At 46.4% G+C, this 24,169-nt stretch overlaps 1 protein-coding gene across 1 annotated transcript in view; it reads left to right on the forward strand.

Annotated features, from left to right (window-relative positions):
- Window positions 1-500: 500 nt before the first annotated feature.
- ACSL5 (acyl-CoA synthetase long chain family member 5) overlaps window positions 501-24,169 on the forward strand; it is a 65,775-nt gene continuing 42,106 nt past the window's right edge. The window contains exon 1 of the mRNA XM_075534590.1: window positions 501-775. The gene's annotated coding sequence lies outside the window, so the exon portion shown is untranslated. The remainder of the gene's footprint in view (window positions 776-24,169) is intronic.

Consider the following 24,169-nt stretch of genomic DNA (forward strand, 5'->3'; position numbering starts at 1 on the left):
AAATTGACCTGGCAGAGGAAAAGAAACAATGTCCAGTTTATTTAAGGACTGACTATTCCTGCTGTTCTCCATCCGTTTGTTTGTTTTGTCATCTGATCAGAACAGCATGGAGGGTTGAAAGGTGGGTGAGGGCTGGAGTGAGGGAGCAGAGGGTGGCGGGTGGAGGTGGGGACACAGTTGCAGTGCCAGCTCCACTCACTTCTGAGTCTGCCCTCCTCCTTGGATCTACCCTGAGGGCCGACTCACCTCGGGCTGTACTTTCTGGTCCTGAGAACTCCGCAGGAAGCGTGCTGGCCTCTGCTGCGCTGATATCAGTGGCCGGAGAGGACACCTCCACTCATTTTAGCCCTGGCTTTTGTTGTGGTTTAGGGGAGGCAAGGGGGAGCTGTACTCAGGCAAACTGGTTTTCCTTTCAGCCCCACCCCTACCCCACTAGTCGCTGAGGTTGAAGGCTTTGAACAGGAGCCAGGGGCGTTTGGCCGTCTCCTCCTGGTCAGATCGCTTCCACTTTCAGTTGTGAAAGAAAACCAGGAAGTGGAGCCCCAGAGCACGTTAAAAGGGCCAGCCATGGACTGACAGGAGAAGCGCCAAGCAGGCACAGAGAGGATCCCCGGGGCTGGGGCTAGGGTCACCTGCCCACAGGGCCTTACTGAAGCTGCCCTGTCCCTGGCCGAGCCAGGGGTGAAGGAAGAGGGCCAGGGACACAGCCAGCAGAACCTTGGAGCCAGGAAGCCCCACTCGCTGGAAGCACTGAGAGATGCTGCCCGTACCCAGGGTAAGGGGACCACCTGGAGGGTGCTATTGGCAAGAGGTCTTGTTGATGCCTGGGAGGGACCCCAGTTCCCCACGTCCAGTGAAGCATCTCGGAATCGACAGCTTACTGTGCCCCACGTGGACACCAGCCCTTGCCCTGCGTGGACTCGGAGGGACCTTTTGGAAGGGCTCTGTATTGGGAGGACAGGAAACAGAGGGCATGTGAGACAAGCTTTGCCTTTCCTCCGTCTGACATTCTGGAGCTGGAGACACAGGGGAGTGACTCCAAATAGAAGCTCTTTTTGGGGAGGCGGGTGATCAAAGGCTCAATTATCTAGCATAGCTCCCCTGGAGGGGGGTGCTGGGCTTTGTCTCAACTTTCATGTTGAACTTCAACTCCTCCTCATAGTAGGGGGGATGGTGGATGAGTGATGGATGGAATAGCCACTGAGTGAAAATTGGACTTATTTTTAGGAGTAAGGCTACTGGGTAGTCCAAGATGAACTTCAAGGACCTACAGGGAGTAGGCGTCGGGAAAGGACCTAAGATTGGGGCTAGGTAACTTTTGTGGCTATCAGACCTTTTTGTTGGTCTGAGGTAAGCTCACATCTGCAGCCCTGACTCATAGGTCATTGGTGTTCTGGGACAGAAGCAGAATACGAAAAAGAGAGAGAGGTTTGATAGAAATAGTCACTTGAATCTGGTTTCACTTTATCCCTTCCTCTCTGACCTCGCATAGAACTAGCCCCAGGTTACCCCCCTCCAATCGGCAAGTATTGAGCGGAACATGTCTTGCAAGAGGGATGGTTATAAAACCTTGTAGCCACTGCTGAGCACAATAGAAGAAGCAAAGCCCTAAATAACAGAAGTCACAAATGCAAATGCTTATAGGACACTTAATTAGGACCGATGAATAAAGCCGACGGCATGTCATAAGACATGGGTGACACAGGGACTCTGGCAAAGTGCAGAGCTGACAAACCCCAGCTATATGCCTTCCATGTCTCTTTTTAAAAAAGTATTGTCCAGACCAAATGTTTCCGTGAGCCCTTCACTAGGTCCTGATGCAAAACAGTCTCCTCTCTCTGTCTCCATGGCAGCTTCATGAGGGTAAAGGTACCTACATACTCACACAAAATCCGTATGCTTTGAGGATCTCAGTACTAAACATGCAGCACGGGGATTGCAGGAGGTACTGGGAAAGAGAGAGAATTACAGATGGAGGAAGGGAAGAAGAAAGCCGCGAAGCCCGAGCTGAGAGAATGGAACCGACATCACCTTGTTAGGGTGATGGTTTCACCATCTTACAGTTAGGCAAGTCGGCTCAGAGCAGTTGAGCAACTTTCCTGAGGTCACAAAGCAAACTGTCAAACTAGTCTGATGCTATAACCATGTTGCCGATAGTCTGATGAGTGAGCCTTCCTCCAGATGGCCTGGGAGAGGCCAGCCGTAAAGAGATGTCCTGGCAGGCGGACCTGAGCAGCCACTGGACTGACAACGTCCCAGAAGGACCTCTTCCTAAACCTGGGGACATAACCCTTAGCTTTCATGGGACGTGTTCTCTGAGCAGCGCTGTGCTTAGGGTCTTACAGATGTTTTTTTCTTTCCTGCTGCTAAGAAGGAGGTGTCTTGTCTTCAAGATGAGATAACACCAACATGTAGCAAGAAAGGAGCTAGGCCCTCTATGGCGAGATGGGAGCTGGACTCTGAACTTCACCACCTCTTTTTCAGATGAGCATAATTAGTTCAAAGGGCAAAGAATCCGAATCTGGAAGACATGTCTTTTGAACCACCACCCACCCCGACTCCTGCCCCATCTCCAGGCAGGGAAATCCCCAAACCAAGAGTTTCCCAATACAGTAGGTTCTGTTCCTATCTGTCCCTTGTGCTCAGCCAGCAGATGCCGAGTCTCAGGCACATTTTGCCTGTCAACGTGAGCTCACACAGCCATCAATCTTCTCAGCCTGCTTCGCTATCCGTGCACCGAAGCCCACGCCCCTCTGACCACACTGAGCATCCAGAGAGCAGAAATTAACTCGCGCTCGCTCTTCGCCCAAGCACAATGTCTGACACTTATGAGACTCAGAGGCTATCATTGGCAGACATCCAGGAAGAATGGGGAGTTTGGAAGGACACATAGCCTAAGGGCGTTGTCTGGGGCCAGCCCTTGGCATCGACCATCTTTGGGAAACTGATAGTTGACCTTCCTGAGCCATCCTGATCTAAGATGTGTGTGCTTATGAGTGGCTCGGGGCGGGAAGGTGAACTGAGAAGAACTGTGCTCTTTCAATGAGAAACGTAAGCAAGGACCTATCAAGACCCTTGTACAGATCCTGATGGGTGATTACCATGTGGCGCTCATGATAATCTCCTCTCTGAGCTGCCTCACAAGAAAACCTTCATACCAGGCCAGTTGCCTGTGAGCTGGTCCCAAAGTCTTGTGAACCCACCCGGGTAGGGCAGGGCTCTGCCTGGTTTTCAGCACTTATGTCTCCAGGTCTCTCTTCAGTGGTACCTCCGGGAATTTCTCAACTTTGACAAGGTGTCAAACAGTCCGCACCCCCAATGTCCTTGACAGACCTATAATTCATATCCTTTGCCCATAGACTGGCCCTGCTCCTTCCTGTGTGTCATCGATGCCCGGGGGGGGGGCGGATATATTGTCACTATCTCAGGACAACATGATTGCTAAGTGAAGGCACCAGACAGAACTAGAAAGTCAATAGCCATGAAATTTGCCCCTATGGTATGAGACTATTGGCAATAAAACTGCTGGTTTGCACTGTGAATATGCTGATGGGACTCCTGACCGTTGGTCAGAAGCAGGTAGCATGAGGGCTGATTTTTCCAAGATCCAAGGTAATACTCTTTCACAACCTCTTTCATCACTCTGCTCTTTATCCTGGCATGGGGACCTAGAACTTTGTCCAGCCTATCTTTTCACAGGTCCTTTTATCAAATGCAGTGGACTTCTGATCGTGCCCTCCTAACCCGAGTTCTCTCGGAATTCACTTTGTCAGCAACAAGCTTGGGGCGCCTGTCAGGAGTATTCACTGAGATGAGGTTTTCCAAAGGGCAGGGCTACAGGACGATGGTTTGTTGGAAGGGCCGGGATGGTTCAAGGTTGACTACACCGATCTGAGCTCCACTGGGATTTTTCAGTCCTGTGCTGCTAACCACGAGGTCAGTGGTTTGAACCCACCAGCTTCCCTGTGGAAGAAAGCTGAGGCTGTCTGCTTCTGTAAAGATTTAAAGTCTTGGAAGTTTAAAAGGGGAAGTACTGCCCTGTCCTTGTAGGGTCCTTAGGAATCAGAAGCGACTCCATGGCAGCAAGTTTGGTTTTTCGTTTTGGGTGTCCGTCACCAACCAACATGGACTACCCTTGTCAGGTCCAGGTGTCTTTATGAAGATACCAAGTCCCTGGCTGAGGAGGACTGAGCTGGCTTTGTCCTCCTCCACCCAGGAGATTGCCGGTTCATGGTGAGAAAGGTGTCTACAGCCTTCCACAGACTCGAGCTCCTGTTGCCTTTCTCAGAACCCGAGCCAAGGGCGAGCAAAAGGGAAAGGTTACTCACCAACATTGAGTGAACTCTGTTACAACAGAAAACAGTGAGCGCCTCTAACCTGACAGTGATGCCATGGGCCAGCACTGACGGCTTGCTCGACAGCCACCAGTTTGAACTCCCCCGGGGGCTCTTTGGGACAAAAGACCTGGTGACCACCTTCCTGACACGATCACTGAAGACAAATGGGTGCATAAGCAAATGTGGTGAAGAAAGCTGATGGTGCCCGGCTATTACAAGATACAGTGTTTGGGGTCTTAAAGTTGTGAAGATAAACAAGCAGCCATCTAGCTCATAAGCAACAAGGGCCACATGGAAGAAACACACCAGCCTGTGTGATCACGAGGTGTCAAAGGGATCAGGTATCGGGCATCAAAGAACAAAAAATCATATCATTGCGAATGAGGGTGAGTGCAGAGCGGAGACCCAAAGCCCATCTGCAGGCAACTGGACACCCCCTTACAGAAGGGTCACTGGGAAGAGACAAGTAAGTCAAGGTGCAGGGTAGCAATGATGAAACATACAACTTTCCTCTAGTTCCTAAATGTTTCTTCCTCCCCCAGTATCATGATCCTAATTCTACCTTACAAATGTGGCTAGACCAGAGGATGTACACTGGTACAGATAGGAACTGGAAACACAGGGAATCCAGGATGGATGATCCCTTCAGGACCCGTGGTGAGAGAGGTGATACTGGGAGGGTGGTGGGAAGGTGGGGTAGAAAGGGGGAACCAATTACAAGGATCTACATATAACCTCTTCCCTGGGGTATGGACAACAAAAAAAGTGGGTAAAGGGAGACATCAGACAGTGTAAGATATGACAAAATAATAATAATTTATAAATTATCAAGGCTTCATGAGGGAGGGGGAAGCGGAAAGGGAGGGGGGAAATGAGCTGATATCAAGGGCTCAAGTAGAAAGCAAATGTCTTGAGAATGATGATGGCAACAAATGTACAATGTGCTTGATGCAATGGATGGATGGATGGATTGTGATGAGAGTTGTATGAGCCCCCAGTAAAATGATTTCATTAAAATAAAAAAACCCGGGTGACCTGCTTCTATAAGGACAACAGCCTAGAAAACCCTAGGGAGCCTAGAAAAGCCATTCTGCGCTCTCAAGCGTACCTGACTCCAACTCCATCTCAGGACCACATCAGGTGCCAGAACACCCAAGGGCAACAACTGGCTCTGCCTGTGGTGCTCCCAGCCCATGGTGGCCCAGGGAGCCCTAATTGCTGCGGAGGAAAGGATGGACCCTCTTTCACTTGGGACAACCCTCCTGAGCTAGTGCTGGAATATTTTCCTGGACCACTCAGCCCACAGCAAAGATGCCCGTGTTTCTGTCTCCCAAGCCCCAACCAGTTATCCAAGCTTACTTTGGGGCCAGGGTGCCTGGACCTCAGCCTTCTCTCCACCTGCTGCCTGGAGAGTTGGAGCTGTTGTGGGACAAGTTCCTAGCCATGGACTGGGAGGAACAGGAGGTGGGACTTACTCTCACTTACCTTTTCCTACCAATGAAGCACTCAAACTGAGTGCCCACGTGGTGACATGGCTACTCACGTAACCACCCCGGTCTTCATGGGATGTGCAGTGGTCTTGCCCTATTCCTGCTGGACCTCAAGTCGCTGCGGAGGAGATAAGAAGGCCTGGCTGCCCAGGGACATCCCTCTGGAGACTGAGAGTCAAACACACAGGATGGCCTGCCCCCACCTAAGGAGAGCCCTGCCCTGCTTGGTGGAGAAGATTACAGTGAGTTGATGACCTAAGCACCTGGGCTCAGGTGAGAGGCTGGGAGGCGATCTGCTGCCTGTAGGTCAGGTTCTTTTTAATCATTTTATTAGTTCATACATCACTTATCACAATCTATACATATATCAATTGTGTCAAGCACATTTGCACATTCATTGCCCTCATCATTCTCAAAACATTTGCTCTCCACTTAAGCCCCTGGCATGAGCTCCTCATTTTTCCCCTTCCCTCTCCACTCCCCACTCCCTCATGAACCCTCGATAATTTATAAATCATTATTTTGTCATATCTTGCACTGTCCGATGTCTCCCTTCACCCATCCTTCTGTTGTCTGTCCCCCAGGGAGGAGGTTATATGTAGATCCTTATAATCGGTTCCCCTTTCCACCTCACCCTCCCTCCAGCCTCCCGGTGTCGCCACTCTCACCACTGGTCCTGAGGGATCATCAGCCCTGGGTTCTCTGTGTTTCCAGTTCCTATGCCAGCCTCTGTTCTCTATTTTAAAATCTTAAATGAGAGTTTTATTGTTATTTTTGGTCAGGTTTCATTCAATATTTTTCATGAATATTATAAAACTTTCGTATAATATAATAATCTAGTTTGGGGTGCCTCTTTTTATAAATCATTTTATTGGGGGCTCATACAACTCTTATCACAATCCACACATCAATTGAATCAGGTATGTTTGTACATATGTTGCCATCATTCTTTTCTAGACATTTACTTTCTATTAAGCCTTTGGTATCAGCTCTTTTTCCCCCTACTCCCCACCCTCATAACCCCTGATAGATTGCACATTGTTGTTATTTTCTTCTCTCACACCAACTGCTGTCTCCCTTCCCCCACGTTTTCTGCTGTTCTTCCCCCTGTAGAGGGGTGTATGGTTATGTGTCGATCATTGCGATTTGTTCCCCCTTTCTTCCTTCCTCTGCCCCCCTTCCCCCTACCCTCCTGGTATCACTATTCCCACTCCTGTTCCTGGATTCTGTCGTGTGAGCTCCGTCTCTTATCTGTACCTGTGGACATGCTCCAGTCTAGTCTGAATTGAGAAGCAGCACCGGGGTCATGGTAGTGGGGGGTAAGGAAGCCTCAAGGAATCAGAGGAATATTGTGTGTTTCATTGATGCTTTACTGTGCCCTGGTTGACTCGTCTCTTCCCTGTGGGCCGTCTGTGGGGAGATTGTTCCACTGTCCACAGATGGGCTTTGCATCTCTGCTCCAGACCCCCTCGTTCTCAACAATATGCTTTGGTTTGTTATGTGTCTGCTCATGCCTATTACCTGGTCTCTATGACTCCTCATGATCTCACTGGCAATGGGCTTCTTCTATGTGGACTTGTTGTTTCACTGCTGAATGCGGCTTGTGTAACTTCAAGCCTTTAAGACCCCAGCTTCACCACCTTTGCTTGTGCACCCATTTTGTCTTCAGCGATTGTGTGCAGAGGGTGAACAAACATCTCGGACTGCTGATTAGTTAGAACAAAGTGTTCTTGTATTGAGGGAGGGTATGAGCAGAGGTCCAGTCTGTGTTCTCTACTTCCTTCAGTGAAAGGTGAAAGTTGAAATGTTTTCTTGCCCTGTGGGTCCTGTGACTCAGACTTCACCTTCCATCTGGTTTTTTTGGGGTTGTTTTTTTTAAACTGCCAGAGGATGAATGAAAAAGGTCTCCCCACCCTGAGCTGCTGAGCGAGCGTGCAGCCTGGCCGAGCCTTTCACACTTCGCACCAGGAGAGGGTGGGGGGCTGGCGGAGTACTGTGTGTGGTTTGGCTGGTGGTGAGCTGACACGGAGGTATATTCTCAGGGCTCATGGGAAACACCAGCAACCAAAGTCATGAGACTTTCTGAATGCACCGACTGGGTATGAAGATACAGAGGTCTTTGCATTATTGTAGTCTTTTAAAAAAATAAGTTTGAAAATGCATGTTTCTCAGATTAAACACAGACTAAGTGATACTTTCTCTGGGAGGCTTACACTAAATTCCCAGGGTAAAACTCACCACCCAGACCTCGTTCCCTATGATATAGACACACATAGGTAGCACTCCATAGAACAGGTGTGCGCAACCTAAAGTCCAAAGTACATGTCTGTATACAGTCTGCCGAGCTTAACTTGCTGTGAAAGAGGACACGATGCCATTTGGGTCTGGCACAAATGTCTTATTATGTACAGGCAGTGCCCACACCCTCTGTACTTAAATCCTTACAACTCTTACTATGTTAAGACTTTAGCAGTGTCTGCTGAGAAAAGCCCTAGGACAGAGAGCTGGGCCAGGCAGGGCAGGGCAGAGCAGGGGCAGCCTCTGTAGCTGGGGTGTCCAGGCAGCAGCCACCCTGTTAGTGGAACCACTATCTAATTATGTGCAGCTGCATACCCCTGAGGCCCAGGAGCCCTCACGTGCCCCAGAGCAGACGTCACCCCGTGCTGCCCACAGGACAGGAAGCGGTGTGACAGGCAGTGCCCTGGGGAGGGAAGAAAGCCTGTGGGATGTGGATGGGATGAATGACCCTGGAAAAGGAGAAGAAGATGCTGTGGGGACTGGGGTGTAGCATGGAGCCCCAGTGCTCATTCCTTCTTGGGGCTTGAGGCTTTAAAACCATTGCTGCTGTCAGGTGCCTTTGCGTCAGGTCGGATTCGTGGTAGCCCTGTGAGCAACGGCGAAGTATATTCCCAGGCCCACACCATCCCACACATGTTATATTTGAACCCACAGTTGCAGCCAGTGTCTCTGCTTCTCATTGAGGGCCTTCCTCTTTTTCAGGGACCACCTACTTTACCAAGCATGATGTCCTTCTCTAGAGCCTGGTCTCTGCTGATGACATGTCCAAAGTACAGGAAACAAAGCCCTTCATTCTGGCTGCCCCTCGTTCAAAGACAGACTTGTTTGCTCCTCTGTCAGTCCAGGGTGCAGTCTCATTCTTCATTACCACCCTACTTTGAATGCATCAAGTCTTTAGTGTTCCTTATTCATCCATCAACTTTCACATGCTCATGAGACTACTGAAAATATCACGGCGTGGGTCAGGCACACCTTAATTTCAAAAGGACACCTGTGCTCTCTAATATTTAAAAGAGGTCTTTGGTAGAAGATTTGCCCAAGGCAATGCATTGCTTGACGTCTTGAGTGCTGCTTCCATGAGCACTTATGGTGCATCTAAGTCAAATGAAAGTCTAGACTTCATATTTTTCTTCATTCCTCTAATTGTGAGACTTTTTTGTCTTCCTTTCATTGAGTTATAACCCATATTGGGATAATCTTTGACCTTCATCAATAAGTGCTTCAAGTCCTCTTTGCTTGCAGCAAGCAAGGATGTGTCCTCTGCATAACACAGGTGGTTAACAACCTTTCCTTCAATCCTGATGTTACATCCTTCTACTTATAGCCCAGCTTTTTGGATCGTTTGCTTAGCATACAGATAAGTATATAGCAGTAACGTACACTTTTTTTGATTTTAAACAGTTCAGTATCTCTTTGTTTCCTTTGGACGGTGGCCTTGGTCGACATAGTTTCTACGTGTGCACAATTAAACATGTTCTTGAATTTCCATTCTTTGAAACATTACTCATAATCTATTATGATCCACATAGTTGACGCTACCATGTCATGGTCAATTAAACACAAGTGAACATCTTTCTGAGATTCTCTGCTTTCAGCCAAGATCCATCTGCTGTCTATAATTGTCAGGGGAAGCCAGCCCCTACCACATCATTACAGGTCCGGTAGGCGCAATTGTACAGCGATAATAAGTAAAGATCATAGTAAAGTTATAGAGAGCATGAGAGATCAAAGTGAAGTATTGAAATAAATGGAGTCAGACACGATTCATGGTAGCATGCACACCTCAGCCCCACCTGATGGCCCACGTGGAGGGAGAGAGTTTAATGCTAGCCCAGGCTTTTTATCTTCTCTGGGGACATGCACCCCCCTAATTACAGGTGAGGACATACGTCACAGAAGGGGCTGTGCAACAGGTGATACAGTAATGAGAGGGGGTGATCTAGGGACATAGACACAATAGAAAGAGGAGAGATTGGGGGGTATACATGTGACAAGATGGGCAGATCCTAGGTTTAAGATGGCGGCTTAACTCTGACCTATTCCCTAGATCTCCATAGGAACCATTATCAGTAGGGTGTAAATCCTACCTACTGGAACCAGATAGATGTCTGCAGGCGTCCATTGTCTTTAACAGCAGGGAGTGGGGCCTCCTGCCATCTGGCAACTGATGGCCCTCTTGGAGGATGCCTGTGAGCATCTGACCTCCCCCGCCCCTCATATAATGATATTCTTTGTCCCTCATTGTCTTCTGAGTCTGGCTTGAATCTCTGAGAGTTTTGTCAGGGTACTGTTGAAATCACTTTTCGGTTGCTCCAGCAATATTTTACTTTCATGTCATATTTTAGAGGATTAAATATTTTAAAAATCATTTTTAGGATTAAAAAAACTTCTGGGCATATAATTCATGTACCATACAGTTCAGTGGTTTTAATATATTAGCGTGTGGTACAATCATTACTACAGTCAATTTTAGAACATTTTCTTCATTCTTGTACCCATTATTACTAGCTTCCCATTCTCCCCCAACTTCCCCTGCCATAGTCCTAAGGAACTATTAATCTAGTTAGTGTCTCTATAGATTTAAGTATCTTGGATTTCATATGAAGAAAATCATACTCCCCCAAAACCAAGATGACAACAAAATGAAACACAGGAAAACCTCAATCCAAGAGAAAGCAGAAGATAATAGAAACTAGAACAAGTAAAGAATGGGTGAAAACAAACGATAATGGGTTGAACTTTTTATTCATTTGTTATCTTTCTTGGCACATAACTCACATATCATATAATTCAGTAGCTTAATTATATTAAAAATAGTTGTGCAATCACCCCCCAAATCACGTTAGAACATTTTCTTTTGTTGTTGTTGTTTTTGGGTTTTTAAAATCATTTTATTTGGGGCTCATACAATTTTTATCACAGTCCATACATACATCAATTGTGTGAAGCATATTTGTACATTCATTGCCCTCATCATTCTCAAAACATTAGCTCTCCACTTAAGCTCCTGGCATCAGCTCCTCATTTTCCCCTCCCTCCCCCCTCCCTCATGAGCCCTTGATAATTTATAAATTATTATTTTGTTATATCTTACACTGTCCGACATCTTCCTTCACCCACTTTTCTTTCTGTTGTCCGTCCCCCAAGGAAGAGGTTATATGTAGATCCTTGTAATCAGTTCCCTCTTTCCACCCCCCTGGTATTGGCCACTCTCACCACTGGTCCTGAAGGGATTATCCACCCTGGATTCCCTGTGTTTCCATTTCCTATCTGTACCAGTGTACATGCTCTGGTCTAGCCAGATTTATAGTGTAGAATTGGGATCATGATAGTGGTGGTGGTGGGGGGAAGCATTTAGGAACTAGAGGGAAGTTGTATGTTTCATCATTGCTACACTGCATCCTGACTGGCTCGTCTCCTCTCCACGACTCCTCCTAAGGGGATGTCCAGTTGCCTACAGGTGGGCTTTGGGTCTCTGCTCCGCACTTCCCCTCATTCACAATGATATGACTTTTTTGTAGAACATTTTCTTCTTTCTTGTATTCATTGTTTTAGCACAACCTCCTATGCCATGTCTCTCAAACCAGAAAAATCAAACTCACTGCCATTGAGTTAATGCTGACTCAAAGTGACCCTGTAGGACCTGGCAGAACTTCCCTTGTGAGTTTCCAAAACTCTCTTTACTGGAATAGAAAGGCATGCTCCTACGTAATTATTAATCCAGTTACTAACTCAATAGCTGTACCTATTCTGGATTTCATATGCCAAAGAAACATACAAATCAAAATCAAGATACTAACCAAAAAAACTAACAACAATGACAAAATAAAATAGAGAAAAACCTCAGTTGAAAAGAAAACATAAAATATTAAAAACTGGAACAAATTCAAAAATGGGTCAAAAGGGAGAACAAATGGTGGGACTTCAATAGAGGTTTAATCAGAGTGGGGGCTCTGCAAATGGATTTGGGGCTTTCACTGTCATCCACAGCCTTTTGCAAATTGGGTGCTCAGAATTTAAGCTCTAATACAATTCCCTCCTCTGATCATGGATTTTGTTCTTTACAATCCTTGGATCACACCGGCTAGTGTGCTTCTTCTGAGTGGACTTAGATGGCTGCTTGTTTTAAGACAAGTGTTTTAAGACCCCAGTTAAAAGCCATTAAGGCCTCAGACACTGTTCTTTTGCATGTGATAATAATTACACTGTTAAATAATTTCTCCATTCTTTTGGTTCACCTTTCTTTAGAATGGTCATACATGTGGATGTCTTCCAGTCAACTGGCTATGTAGCTGTCTTCCAAATTAGTTGGCATAAATGAGTGTGTGTTTCCAGTGCTTTATCAACACGTTGAAATATGTCCATTGGTATTCCATCCATTCCATTAAAACTATTAGAGGGAAATAAAAAAATAAATTCAAAAAGGAGAGCAGCTTTCTCTCTAAAAATAAATAAACAAAACAGCTAATGGGTCCGCGAATGTATATGTGATCTGACATCTCGGAAAGGATGTTAAGCAATGCATCCCTGTGCTGAAAACCCAAGTCATTGCAACTCCATGTGTGTGAGAGTAGAACTGTGCTCCAGAGGGTCTTCAATGTCTCATTTTTCTTCAGAAACAGATCCTAGGCCTTTCTTTTAAGGTACCTCAGAGTGGACTTGAACCCCCAACCTTTGGGTTAGCAGTCAACCATATCAACACTGTTGACACCACCCAAGCTTGCTGTCAAGCTTCCCATTAGACCATATCCTCATGGGGCAGCGGTTGTACCACTGTATTCCCAGCACGTACAGCAGTGCTTCACATCCTATGAGCCTTTACATGGCTTTTGACGAAAGGATTGCATAGACAGGATTTTGAGTGAAGTCCATTTTTAAGTAATTCTCTTCCCTGTGCCTTTGCCCGAGGGTTGCCATTTCTGAAACACCCATGGGTCTATAACTGAACACAACTGGAAACATACTGTACATGCCATCTACACATGGTCTTTTGTTATATGTAGCAATTCGTCCTAGAGCTCTTGTCCTATCAGCACTCACAGATCTCTTACTTTTTATGACCTACTGAGAATTCCATCTACTAGAAGTTCTGTAACTTAGTTTCTCTCTTATCAAAGGAAGCTTTCTTGATCTCTTGCAGTGTAAAGAGTCCTGCAGTTGCCATCACCGACAACACCTGAACATCCAGGCCAAGTCATGTTCTCAGCACTTTAATCTCCTTTGCTTGTGGTGACAACCTGGTGAGGGAGATCTCATTTCACACGTGAGACAACATCTCACAGATCTTTACAGATGCCTCAGTTTACAGAGCAGATGGCCAAGCAAGGTTTGAGTCCTATGAGCCTGACTCAAGGCATCCTTGGGTGGCACAAATGATTAAACACTTGACTACCAGCTGAAAGGTTGGCGGTTCAAATCCCCCCAAGGTTCCTCCAAAGACAGTCCTGACAATCTTCTTCCCTGAGTCACAGCCTTGAGAACTCTAAGGAGCACAGTTAGTTCTACTCCAAAAACACAACAGGTCATCATGAGTCAGAATCCACTCAAAAGCAATGAATGTAAGAGTCTGACCTAAGGGTCCACGCTTTTAACCAGTAGTCTACTGTCTTTTGCAGTGCACTCCATTGACTGTATGCGTTTCTCTAGAATAGGCTGCTGGGAGAATCCAGGTCAAAGGGCTTACATTTTAAATTGTGAACGAGGGCAATGGAAACACCTCTAAGGAGGTGGTAATACATCTATATTTCTACAACAGACAGTGCAAAGCTGGCCATGACTAATCTAATGAGCAGGGGAAAGGCATTTCCTTTATTTTTAATAAATCATTCTATTAGGGGCTCTTACAGCTCTTATGACAATCCACACATCAATTGTATAAAGCACATTTGCACATATGTTGCCATCATCATTTTCAAAACATTTTCTTTCTACTTGAGCTCTCGGTATACAGCTCCTCTTTTTTCCCAACCTCCCTCCCCCAGCCTCCCACCCTCATGAGTCCTTGGTAAACTATAAATTATTACTATTTTCATATTGTACACCGTCTGCTGTCTCCCTTCACCCACATTTCTGTTGTTTGTCCCCCTGGGGCTGGTGGCGGGGAAGGTGTTATTATCGATCATTGTTATCAGTTCCCCCTTTCCCTCCTTCTCCCTCCACCTTCCCCCTACCTTCGTGGTATCATTACTTCCATTATTGTTCCAGAGGGGGTTATCTGTTCTGGATTCCATGTGTCAAGAGCTCTTATCTGTACAAGTGTCCATGCTCTAGTCAGTCTAACCAGATTTGTAAAGTAGAACTAGGGTAATGATAGTACGGGGGGTGGAAGCATTAAATTACTAGAGGAATATTGTGTGTTTCATCTGTGCTGTATTTCACCCTGACTAGCTTGTCCCTTCCCTGTGACTCTTCTGTGAAGGGATGATGAATTGTCTACAGATGGGCTTTGGTGGGCTTTGGGTCTCCACTCCGAGCCTCCACCCCCTCATTCACATTGATATGATTGTTTGTTTTGGGTCTTCTGATGCCTGATAACTGATCCAGTGGATACCTCTTGATCACCCAGTCTGGTGAGCTTCTTCCATGTGGATTTTGTTGCTTCTCAGCTAGATGGCTGCTTGTTTCATTTCAAGTCTTTAAGACCCCAGATGTTATATCTTCTAATAGTCAGGCACCACCGTCTTTCTTCACCACATTTGCTTCTGCATCCATTTTAACTTCAGCGATTGTGTTGGGAAGGTGCATCACAGAAAAACTGGGCACTTTTTTTTAAAGCTGTGAACCAAGTCTGATGTCTTCCTCTAATTTGAAGTAATTTATTTTTCTGCGATCATTTGGACCGTACTTGCTTCCATTTGTTTTCCTGGGTTGTTGTTTGCTTTTAATTGGCTCATGAGGATTTCTTATTAAAGAAATTAGCTCTGGGCCTCACTAGGTGTTTTGATATTTCACAGTTTATTTTTTTACTTTGTTTTTGGTATTTTTCCTGAAGGGAAAACTCTTTTTTTTAATTTTCACATAGACTGCCAATATGTTTGTTTATATCTTCTCGAATTTTTGTCTGTCTTGAGAATTCCTATGGCAACATTATGAATAATGATAAAAATGATCTCATACATTTCCCCCCAAAATACTCCTAGAGCTGCATTTTCCCTGAATGCAAACCTTAGGTCCATTTCCAATGTATCTTTGTATAATGGGCAAGACAATAACACAGTAAGTATGCTATTTTCTCTGAATGGCTAGCCAGTTCTGCCCTCTAGGACAAGGTACAACTGCCCCTGTGAGTCTCAGCACCTTTATGGTCGACGAAATTCTTCTGTCTTCCCTGATTTGAGATGCAATTTAATAGAGCTTGAGGTAGTTTATTGTGCCAACCTGGTCGATAAACACATGTGGGGTCAATTGAAGGGCAGAGAGATAAATGGCTCAGTGAGCCTCCCCTTTCTAGTTCTCGGGTCTCTTGCTTTGTGATGGTCAGACCAGGGTGCAGCTGCCTTAGCCAGTTCCCTGCTTTAGCTGGCAAGGCTCACTTCCTGCAAGACACCCCTGAGGAGAAGCCACATGGACCTACCCCAATGCAGCCCTGGGTGCTGGAGCACCCGTATGGAGACCCCTGCCAGTGCTGAGATGTTTACCTATTCACTGACTTGGCTTTCCTCCTGCAGTCGGCATCATTGCATCTGTTTTGTGAGATGGAGGAGGACTTTGTGGATTGGTGTTGGACATATAGGTTAATGGATTAATGTTGGGCTTGTGAGCTTGGGCAGCACTGGGTTAGGATTTTTTCTTGATATGCACTTAACCTTTACATAAAACTCTCTCTTATACATGAGCTTCTGTGGATTTGTTTCTCTAAAATACCCAGACTGTCACAGAGATCAAGGCAGCCACTGGATTTATTTTAGAATCTTATGTTAAGGTCATTTCTCTATTCATGTTCAAAGAAATCTGCTATAACTCTATGTGAAGTACTCAGATTGATAGCGTGTACCACTCTACTCTCCACCCAATTCCTGGTATCTTTTATTGAACATTTTGCTGATTCTTTCTGTACACTGTATTTTTCTAGGAACCCTGGTGCCATAATGGGTTATGCTCTGGGCTGCTAACTGCAAGGTCAACAGTTTAGGACTGCTCTGAGGAAGAAAGATGAGGCTTTCTACTCCCATAAAGATCTGCAGTCTTAGAAATACCCCAGAGCAGCTCTGCTTGGTCCTGTAGGGTCCTTTAAGGTTGTTATGAGTCAAAATCAACTGAATGTCAGAGAATTGGGGGATAGTTTTCTGGGTGAACCATAGAAAGAGCTGTTCAGTTCTCAAGAAAATCCTATTGGTCTTTGATTTGGTTACATTAAATGTATCAATATGGGGTGGGCTTCAAAACATTTGTGGAAAATTCCATTTTCTTTTAAGTCTATTCTTCCATAAATGTTCGGAAGTCCCTTCATATATTGAGGGGAATCAGACTCCCTGTTTGTTTCAAGGTGCATCTATTTATCGAATTTTCCTATGGCCCATATAAGGAGGCCTGTAGAGTATCATGCTTACAAGTTGCCCTGCTAACCGCAAAGCCAACTGTTGGAAACCACCAGCCATCCCATGGGAGAAAGAGGAGGCTTTCACAGTCTCAGAAAGCCACCTGGGGCAGTTCTACCCTGTCCTACAGGGTTGCTATGAGTTAGAATTTGGTTTGGATTTTGTTTTGTTTGGACGATGGCCTGTGAATCTAAACTGTTTCGTGTGTTACACATTTATTTTTCTCTATATAATTGCAAGTGATATCTTCTGTTATTTTCTTAACTAGCTATTTGTATGAATGATAGCAAAGTTGTTGACTTTCTGGGCACTGGTTTCAGTAACTATTTACTGTACCAAATTTACTTATAATGTCTAATTGCCTCTATATGTCTTAGAGAAATTGTAAGAATTCCCCTCCGAGCTGAATTGTTTTTGAGATGGGAAATCTGATCAGAAAAGGTTAGCTGGGATCCACCTGGATCTCAGCCGTTGTGATCGGTCACTCATTTATAAGGCTTGGCTAGCTGAGAGGCACTGCACCTTGGGAAATCCATGCTTTCTCATATCACGCTTTTCTCTGCGTCTTATGTAAGGGGATTGTGGTCTCATATCACGTGTCCTTTCTTTGACTTAGCAAAAGAAAACCGCATGTACCAAAAGGGATGCTGGCTTGGAAAAGCTGAGCCCCCCTTGGCCCCAAGACTTGGAGGAAATTGGGCAAAGGATCTTGCAAGAGACTCCATATCTAGCCCATGACATTACAGGCTAGGTCACCTATCGGCTCCTTCCAGATTCACTTGTCAGGTGGATCGCTTTATTGCAGCCTGTTACCACTTTGTTTTCATTTCTGTGGAGTGTGTCTAGAAATGTGGGCTATCAGGTGGCAGAGGGAGCCCGAGGCCCCTGGAACTGAGGGTGGCAGGTGTTTAGGGGAAATGACAATGAAGTCTGGATTAACAAGGTGAAAACCAGCCTGGAAAGTAAAACTTTTATGAATGACCTCCTCAATCACATATCCAGGAGTCCTGAGGGTGTAGTGGTTACATGCCGGGCTGCTAACCTCAAGGTCAGCAGTTCAAAACCACCAACTGTTCTTTGGGAGGAAGACAGGGCTTTCTACTCCTATAAAGAGCTGCAGTCTCAGAAACCCAGAGGGGCAGTTTTACCCTGTCCTAAAGAGTCCCTGTGAGTTAGCATCAACTCAATGACAGTGAGTCTGATTTCGGTTTAAATCACATATCCACCACCTACCTACCTATCACTTTGTGGGACCGTGGGGGCTTGTGTGTTGCTAAGATGCAGAAAGCTATGTCACCAGTGGGTAGGTCAAATACCAGGAGGCTAGCCCATGGTCATTAGATTTCAACAGGTCTTTCAGAATAAGAGAGTAAGAAGTAGGACCGGGCAATCTGCTTCCAAAAACTGGCCAATGAAAACCCTATAAGTCGCAGCAGAGTACTGCCTGGTATAGTGCTGGAAGATGTGCCTGCTAGTTTGGAAGACCCTCGAAATACAAACGGACCCAACAAAGGACTTGGACGCACCAACCACTGTGACAGGGTTGCAGCCTTAGGCAACGTTTGCTCTGTTGTCCTCCGAGTCAATGGACGGCAGCTTACAACAACAAAAGCAACACATAATCCTCTTTAGAGCCATTATGAGTTGGACAGGCCTGTGACATCGTCTCCAGGAGACAGCAAGCGATTCCTAGCATGGAAGACCGTGTTCGCTAATTGAATGTCAGAACCAGGAGACTTTCCTTCCCTTTTTAATGAGGTTCCCATCACCAAAGGATGAGCCCCTGCATGCAAGAGAAAACCAATTAAATCCAAATGAGGTTGTGTCACTTTCTAGAGGGCAGCTGTTTAAAATGAAGTTCATTATTACAATCTGCACCCAATGGCTGCCTAGAAATCATCGCTTCTTTGGGCCTCACGGCAAAGAGAATTTTGCCTCTTTCTCCTTGGAATCCCAGAAGCCCATGGTAACAGAGCTGTTTATGTCCGAGCTGCACTTTCCTGCTCACTCACATCATTTCTGGTCTCACGCAGGAAGATCCATCTTGCCCAGACTCCTCGAGGCCAGAGGAATAGATTCATTCAAGGAGCTCTTTAAAAAAAATCATTTTATTAGGGGCTCGTACAATACTTATCACAATCCATATATCCATCAAGCACATCAAATGCCAAGCACATTTGTACATTTGTTGCCATCATCATTCTCAAAACATTTGCTTTCTACTTGAGCCCTTGGTATCAGCTTCTCGTTTTTTCTCCTCCTTCTCCCTTCCCACCACCCCCTCCGCCATGAACCCTTGATAATTTATAAATTATTATAATTTTGTCATGTCTTACACTATCCGACATCTCCCTTCACCCACTTTTCTGTTGTCCATTTCCCAGGGAGGAGGTTATATGTTGATCCTTGTAATTGGTTCCCCCTTTCTACCCCACCTTCCCTCCACCCTCCTGGTATTGCCACTCTCACCACTGGTCCTGAAGGGATCATCCGTCCTGAATTCCCTGTGATCTCAGTTCCTATCTGTACCAGTGTACATCCTCTGGTTTAGCCAGATTTGTAAGGTAAAATTGGGATCATGATAGTGTGTGGGGGGTGAAGGAGGGGAAGGTAGTATTAAAGAACTGGAGGAAAGTTGTATGTTTCATCGTTGCTATACTGCACCCTGACTGGCTCATCTCTTCCCTTCGACACTTCTATAAGGGGATGTCCAGTGGCTTACAGATGGGCTTTGAGTCCCCACTCTGCACTCCCCCTCATTCGCAATGATATGATTTTTTGTTCTTTGATACCTGATCCATCCAAGGGGCTCTTGATGTGTTAGAAACAAGCCCTTTGCACCACCTGCCACCCTTTGCCCAGTATCTTACCAAAACAATGATCTGAGAGTGGCCATGTCAGATTGACCTCAGTGACTTTCAAAGATGCAAGATCTTGGAATGTGGGGGTGGGGGAGCTTTTACTGAAGGGGAAAATGGGTTCACCGAGAGTGTTTAAAACAGATTATTCTGAACTACATCTCTAAGGAACGGTCCAAGGGAAAAGCCATGCTTTACCTTTAACTAAACCTCCACGTAGTTTCAAGCCAGCAGGACACAGCTTCCGCCCCCACCCCGCCCCAACACCCTTTCTCTCCTCAACTCCTCTGCTGAAGAATTTGGCCTTCACGGTGACAAGTTGCTCGGGAAGTTTTCCCTTCCCCAGAACTTTGTAGTAGCCCGGCCACACCACCTCAATGGTGGGAGCAGCTCCCATCTTATTTGGGGCAGCTTTTACCCTGGCCAGCTCACTGAGCCAGGTCCCCATGTCTTGAGGTTGACCATTGGGCAGAAGAAGCAGCTCTGGTGCCTCTTCAAGTGGGAATGCCTCTTACCGACATTTCCAAAGTCCCCGGATGGTGTTTTCCAAGTTGATCCTGTGAGGAGAATGCTACCAGCATTCCCCTGGCTGCCTGGGTGCTTCTGGTGCTTGCTGATGGGGCCGGGCATGTGGTTCACATGGCCCCAAAGTTTCCGGGTCTTCCTCAGTCTGGTTGGCATGTCGGCGCCCAAGACAAAAGAGAATGGGGCCTGGCAGAGTCTCCTTTCCACAAACTTTTAAGAGTCCCATAGTAGAGTTGTGTGTGTGTGTGTGTGTGTGTGTGTGAGAGAGAGAGAGAGAGAGAGAGAGAGAGAGAGAGAGAGAGAGAGAGCCTCTGAGGAAGTGCCATTGATGTTGGAAGCCAACTTGTTAATGAGTCACAACCATTGAAGATCTAGGGAAGAGTGTTTCAGAGACAGGAAACAGTGACTCCCGAAGCTCTGGGGTGGGAATGGATGGTTTAAAGGACAGACTCCATGAAGGGAAGAGCTCGTCTTTTGGTGGATGGAGACTCTCCAAAGAAAAGTGATCTGTAGGCTGTGGAGACAGCCTGAAAGATGGTCAGCTGTCAACAGTTGACTGAAAGCTAGAATATTAAGAGTACTCATTGCCTTTGACTGGATTCAACCTTACAGAATAGAGGAGCACTGCTCTGTAAGGGGTCTAAGGGTCTGAATCTTGACAGAAGCCGACTGCCATGTGTCTTTCCTGCAGCGATTGGTTGCTTCAAACCGCCAACCTTTTGTTTAGCAGCCAAGTGCTTAATCACTATGCCACTGGAGATCCTTCATGTTCAAGTAGAAGGGACCATTGGGGGACTTTGCCCAAAGAAAAGAACACTCATGAAGAATAGCTGCCCAAATCCACAAAGGGGCAGAATTCAAAGCTAAATATGAGGGTGGAAACAACCTGGACATTAGGACTGGTCCGGGGGGTGCTCAAGGCAGTATGAGGACAGAGGGTGTCCCCCAGCTAGCTTTGGTTCTCCTCGGGGAACCAAAAGAGGACCGGCTCCAGCCTTAGCTATCCTGACCACAGAGAAAGGCATGTTCCTGGGTGGAGATAAGGGAAGGGGCTGAGGAAGAAAGGCCAAGCTGCACACGGAGACAGAGGTAGGAAAGCAGAGGAGGAGTCCCACCTGGGGCCAACCGCCTGTGTTGTAGCTAGCGCTGAAGCTTGTCAGACGATCTGGAAAGGGAACCCCCGGCCCAGGATGCCAGAACTCGCGTTCCTCTCTTCTTCACCACAATTCCCCCCCCCCCCAGGCCCCGCCTTCCCCAACCCGAAGAGGCTTCAAGAGAAGAGGAAGTAACTTCACGGCAACTCTTTGCTGGGAGATCAGAATTGCAACTTGAGTGACCCAGGTGGCGGGACAGCAGTGGGGGTGGCTTTTGGCCCTTAACAGGTTGACAACCCACTGCAGGTGCTAACAGATCCCAAAGGTGAAAGCAATCACCAGAGCTTCCTGGACCTGTAATGGTGTGACCTGAGGGCCTTGCCTTCTCTTAGGACGTTGTTGTTGCTGTTAGGTGCCATCGAGTTGGCTCCTGCCCATAGCAAGCCTACACACGACACAAGGAAACATTGCCCAGTCCTGAGTCATCCTCCCAATTGTGCCTATACCCAAGCCCCTTGTTGCAGCCACGGTGTCAGTCTATCCGGTTGAGGGCCTTCCTGGCTTTCGCTGCCCCTCTACATTAGCTAGCGTGATGATGACGGCCTCCTCCAGGACTGGTCTCTCCTGACAAAGCAAGCACGATGAGGTCTCGCCATTCTTGCCTCTAGGAAGCTCTCTGGCCATAGTTTTTAGTTTCTTTCATTTAACCCAGGGGAAAGTTACAGAAAATGGCCCAAACTCTAGCACTAGTACAGTAAGAGTAAAACTGCATGTGTGCTCTGCACCAGAGCATGTTATCAAGAAAATGAAACTATATCCTACAGAATGGTGAAAAAAATACTTACAAATCATCTATCCAGTAAGGGTCTAGTATCTAGCATGCATAGGAAACGCTTACAACGCAACAACAAAAAGACAAAGCACCCATTAAAAAATTTTTTTTAATGGGCAAAGAACTTGAATAGAGAATTCTCCAAAGAAGATACACACATAGCCAGTCAGCACACAAAAGGGTGTCCCACGTCATTCACCATTAGAGAGACACACTCAAAACCACAAGGAGATACCACTTCCTACCCACTAGGATATAATTTGTCTCAATAAAATAAAAGAGCATGTGTATTGCTAAGGGTGCACAGCAATCAGAACCCCCATCCACTGCTAGTGGGAATATAAAAGGGAGAAAACCGTTTGATGACCCCTCAGAAAGTTAGGCATGGAATTATATTGTCTTATCCAGGAGGTCCACTCCTACATAGAAACCCAAGCTAACTAGAATTAGGTGTTGAGACAGAGATGTGCATGTGTTAATAGCAGCACTGTTTATAATTAGCCGAAGATGGGAACAACCCGTATGCTGATGAATGAATAAAGAAAATAAAGTCTAGCCACACAATGGAATACACTTCAGCCATAAGGAGGAATGAGGTCCATGCTGCCACCATAATGAATCTCACAAACCTTATACGAAGGCAAGAAACCAGATCCGGAAGGTCATGTACGCTATGATTCTATTGATATGAAGTGCTCAGAGTCAGTGCACTGACAGTGAGAGAAACCAGGGACCAGGGGCTGATGGGAGGAAAGGATGAGGAAGGGCCGTGTGGTGATGAGTTCATGTTCTCCTTTTTGGGTGACGAAAACATTTTGGAACTAGATAGTGGTAAGGGTTGCCCAACGTGGAATGTGCTAGATGCCACTCACTTTAATTTTCCACTCTGACACTAGGTCTATGTCATGTGATTTTACCTCAATTAAAATGCATGCTGGCAGGTCCTCTGAATGCCAGTGCACCTCCAACGTGAGTGGGATGACTGGTCTGTGATAACAAGCAAGCGAGGGAGCCATTTCCATTGGCAAATTGAATCCACTTTCAGTGTCTTCTGCTTAATAAGATCGCTGTCAACAAAGAAAGAAGTTATGTCCTGGAGCACAGGCAACCAAGATGGGTTGTTCACATCCACTGACAATTGGCTCCTAAAGGGTTCCTAAAAGCCTTCAAGACTCTAGGAAGCGGTTCTGCACACCTGGGGTCACCAGGACGCGGAATTAACTGGACAGCAACGGGTTTGCGTTTTTCTTGTTTATTTTACTACTGTGGGCAAGAAGGGATAGGGGACCTTGGCTTTCATAAAGATCTCCCTCGTTTGAACCAAAATGGTCAACCCCAATCCAGCGTGGGCAAGATGCCTGGAGCTCTTCTCAAAGGAATTGTCAAGAAGTGGCCCGGCCATGGCCCAGATTCAACTGGAAGATGGCTCCGACCAGATCCTTAATGGAGCTACTAGTGAACATTGAGGAGGTGTGTGATAGGTCCTTCTTCCAGGTTGTCTTTCCAAGGTGAGAAAACATGTAGCGTCACTCTGTCCATATCCCCCCCATGGTAGCAATCAACCATGGCTGACAACAGGTACCTCCATGAGATTAGATATGGATCTATCCCTCCTGGCTGTCTCATGCCTGCATATTGGGCTGCTAACCACAAGGTTAGCCGTTCAAAAGCACCAGCCATTCTGTGGGGGCAAGACAAGGGTTTTCTACTCTAGTGAAGTGTTCGGGGCTTGAAAACTCACAGGGGCAGTTCTACCCTGTTCTGTAAAGTCATTCGGAGTCAGATTTAACTCAATGGCCGTGAATTTGGTGTGGGTCTCCCACCAGCAGCGTGGGTTATCTGCATCAGACTACAAACAGCAAAGTCGGCCTTTCTAAACCACCAGTCCTCTAGAGAAATACAAGGTTCACCACTTCTGAGATTATTTACAGTCTCGGAGACTCAAAAGGCAGTTCCCCCCTGCCCTACAGGGTCATTGTGAGTTGGAATCGACTTGATGATGGGCGTGAGTTTTTTGGTAACCTCCTCCCCTGGTCTTATCTGCCAACGAATTGGCTCTATCCCCTCTCCTCCTCACTGCCTCCTGTATCCCAACTTAGCTGACACTCACATTTCACCTTCAGACCCCGTTTCAAAGATGTTATTTACAAAGCCCCCCACCATTATGAGTTGGCCATCTGGGCCAAAGTCCTCGTTGA

Source organism: Tenrec ecaudatus, chromosome 16 (assembly GCF_050624435.1).
Source record: "Tenrec ecaudatus isolate mTenEca1 chromosome 16, mTenEca1.hap1, whole genome shotgun sequence".
NCBI classification, from domain to species: domain Eukaryota; kingdom Metazoa; phylum Chordata; class Mammalia; order Afrosoricida; family Tenrecidae; genus Tenrec; species Tenrec ecaudatus.